Source organism: Mixophyes fleayi, unplaced genomic scaffold, assembly GCF_038048845.1.
Source record: "Mixophyes fleayi isolate aMixFle1 unplaced genomic scaffold, aMixFle1.hap1 Scaffold_1710, whole genome shotgun sequence".
NCBI classification, from domain to species: Eukaryota; Metazoa; Chordata; class Amphibia; order Anura; family Limnodynastidae; genus Mixophyes; species Mixophyes fleayi.
This window is the reverse complement of record NW_027446047.1, coordinates 80,001-82,500: the sequence shown is the minus strand read 5'-3', so window position 1 is coordinate 82,500 and position 2,500 is coordinate 80,001. Positions and strand designations below refer to the sequence as shown.

Below are 2,500 nucleotides of genomic sequence, written 5' to 3'. Positions count from 1 at the left end.
AAGCTAAGCAGGAATGGGCCTGGTTAGTACTTGGATGGGAGACCACCTGGGAATTCCAGGTGCTGTATGACTTTTTTTTTCTCTCTCTTGTTCGTGCTTCCTTCAATGCTGGGTTTGAGATGTATGAGAGATGTAGGTCAGTAGGCAACCAATACCTACAGCCACACCACCCTGAACAAGAACATTTTCGTCTGATCTTGTAAAGCTAAGCAGGGCTGGGCCTGGTTAGTACTTGGATGGGAGACCACCTGGGAATACCAGGTGCTTTAGGCCTTTTTTTTTCTCTCTCTTGTTCTTGCTTCCTTCAATGCTGGTTTTGAGATGTAGGTCAGTAGGCAACAAATAACTACAGCCACACCACCCTGAACAAGCCTAATCTTGTCTGATCTTGGAAACTAAGCAGGGTCGGGCCTGGTTAGTAATTGGATGGGAGACCACCTGGGAATACTAGGTGCCATAGGCCTTTTTTTTTTCTCTCTCTTGTTCTTGCTTCCTTCAATGCTGGTTTTGAGATGTATAAGAGATGTAGGTCAGGAGGCAACCAGTACCTACAGCCACACCACCCTGAGCAAGCCCAATCTTAACTGATCTTGGAAGCTAAGCAGTGCTGGGCCTGGTAAGTACTTGGATGGGAGACCACCTGGGAATTCCAGGTATTGTAAGCCTTTTTTTTTTTCTCTCTCTTGTTCTTGCTTCCTTCAATGCTGGTTTTGAGATGTATAAGAGACGTAGGTCAGTAGGCAACCAAAACCTACACCCACACCACCTTGAACAAGAACAATCTCGTCTGATCTTGGACGCTAAGCAGGGCTGGGCCTGGTTAGTACATCGATTTGAGACCACCTGGGAATACCTGGTGCCGTAGGCCTTTTTTTTTTCTCTCTCTTGTTCTTGCTTCCTTCAATGCTGGTTTTAAGATGAATAAGAGATGTAGGTCAGTAGGCAACCAATACTTACAGCCACACCACCCTGAACAAGCCCAATCTCGTCTGATCTTGGAAGCTAAGCAGCGCTGGGCCTGGTTAGTACTTGGATGGGAGACCACCTGGGTATACCAGGTGCTTTAGGCCTTTTTTTTCTCTCTCTCTTGTTCTTGCTTCCTTCAATGCTGGTTTTGAGATGTATAAGAGATGTAGGTCAGGAGGGAACCAATACCTACAGCCGCACCACCCTGAACAAGACCAATCTCATCTGATCTTGGAAGCTAAGCAGGGCTGGGCCTGGTTAGTACTTGGATGGGAGACCACCTGGGAATACCAGGTGCCATAGGCCTTTTTTTCTCTTTCTCTTGTTCTTGCTTCCATCAATGCTGGTTTTGAAATGAATAAGAGATGTAGGTCAGTAGACAACCAATACCTACAGCCACGCCACCCTGAACAAGCCCAATTTCATCTGATCTTGAAAGCTAAGCAGGGCCGGTCCTGGTTAGTACTTGGATGGGAGACCACCTGGGAATACCAGGTGCTGTAGGCATTTTTTTTCTCTCTCCTGTTCTTGCTTCCTTTAATGCTGGTTTTGAGATGCATAAGAGATGTAGGTCAGTAGACAACCAATACCCACGGCCACACCACCCTGAACAAGCCCAATCTCGTCTGATCTTGGAAACTAAGCAGGGGCGTTCCTTGTTAGTACCCAGATGGGAGACCATCTGGGAATACCAGGTGCCATAGGCCTTTTTTTTTTCTCTCTCTTGTTCTTGCTTCCTTCAATGCTGGTTTTGAGATGTATAAGAGATGTAGGTCAGTAGGCAACCAATACCTACAGCCACACCACCCTGAACAAGAACAATCTCGTCTGATCTTGGAAGCTAAGCAGGGCTGGGCCTGGTTAGTACTTCGATGGGAGACCACCTGGGAATACCAGGTGCCGTAGGCCTTTTTTTTTCTCTCTCTTGTTCTTGCTTCCTTCAATGCTGGTTTTGAGATGTATAAGAGATGTAGGTCAGGAGGCAACCAATACCTACAGCCACACCACCCTGAACAAGCCTGATCTTGGAAGCTAAACAGCGCTGGGCCTGGTTAGTACTTGGATGGGAGACCACCTGGGAATACCAGGTGCTTTAGGCCTTTTTTTTCTCTCTCTCTTGTCCTTGCTTCCTTCAATGCTGGTTTTGAGATGTATAAGAGATGTAGGTCAGTAAACAACCAATCCCTACAGCCACGCCACCCTGAACAAGCCCAATCTCATCTGATCTTGAAAGCTAAGCAGGGCCGGGCCTGGTTAGTACTTGGATGGGAGACCACCTGGGAATACCAGGTGCTGTAGGCATTTTTTTTCTCTCTCCTGTTCTTGCTTCCTTTAATGCTGGTTTTGAGATGTATAAGAGATGTAGGTCAGTAGACAACCAATACCCACGGCCACACCACCCTGAACAAGCCCAATCTCGTCTGATCTTGGAAACTAAGCAGGGCCGTGCCTGGTTAGTACTTAGATGGGAGACCATCTGGGAATACCAGGTGCCATAGGCCTTTTTTTTTTCTCTCTCTTGTTCTTGCTTCCT

At 47.1% G+C, this 2,500-nt stretch overlaps 1 non-coding gene and 11 pseudogenes across 1 annotated transcript; all 12 read left to right on the top strand.

Moving 5' to 3' along the window:
* LOC142118227 (5S ribosomal RNA) overlaps positions 1–71 on the top strand; it is a 119-nt pseudogene extending 48 nt beyond the window's left edge.
* Positions 72–153: 82 nt separating this feature from the next.
* Positions 154–273, top strand: LOC142118296 (5S ribosomal RNA; annotated as a pseudogene).
* Positions 274–344: 71 nt separating this feature from the next.
* LOC142118315 (5S ribosomal RNA) lies at positions 345–463 on the top strand (annotated as a pseudogene).
* An 83-nt stretch (positions 464–546) lies between these two features.
* LOC142118286 (5S ribosomal RNA) lies at positions 547–665 on the top strand (annotated as a pseudogene).
* Positions 666–951: 286 nt separating this feature from the next.
* LOC142118147 (5S ribosomal RNA) lies at positions 952–1,070 on the top strand (annotated as a pseudogene).
* Positions 1,071–1,153: 83 nt separating this feature from the next.
* On the top strand, positions 1,154–1,272 carry LOC142118059 (5S ribosomal RNA; annotated as a pseudogene).
* An 82-nt stretch (positions 1,273–1,354) lies between these two features.
* Positions 1,355–1,473, top strand: LOC142118063 (5S ribosomal RNA; annotated as a pseudogene).
* Positions 1,474–1,554: 81 nt separating this feature from the next.
* Positions 1,555–1,673, top strand: LOC142118352 (5S ribosomal RNA; annotated as a pseudogene).
* An 83-nt stretch (positions 1,674–1,756) lies between these two features.
* LOC142118046 (5S ribosomal RNA) lies at positions 1,757–1,875 on the top strand (annotated as a pseudogene).
* Positions 1,876–1,957: 82 nt separating this feature from the next.
* LOC142118370 (5S ribosomal RNA) lies at positions 1,958–2,066 on the top strand (annotated as a pseudogene).
* Positions 2,067–2,149: 83 nt separating this feature from the next.
* Positions 2,150–2,268, top strand: LOC142117906 (5S ribosomal RNA). The gene has a single exon (XR_012683012.1). It is a non-coding gene; the product is annotated as a 5S ribosomal RNA (ribosomal RNA).
* An 81-nt stretch (positions 2,269–2,349) lies between these two features.
* LOC142118155 (5S ribosomal RNA) lies at positions 2,350–2,468 on the top strand (annotated as a pseudogene).
* The last annotated feature ends 32 nt before the right edge of the window (positions 2,469–2,500 follow it).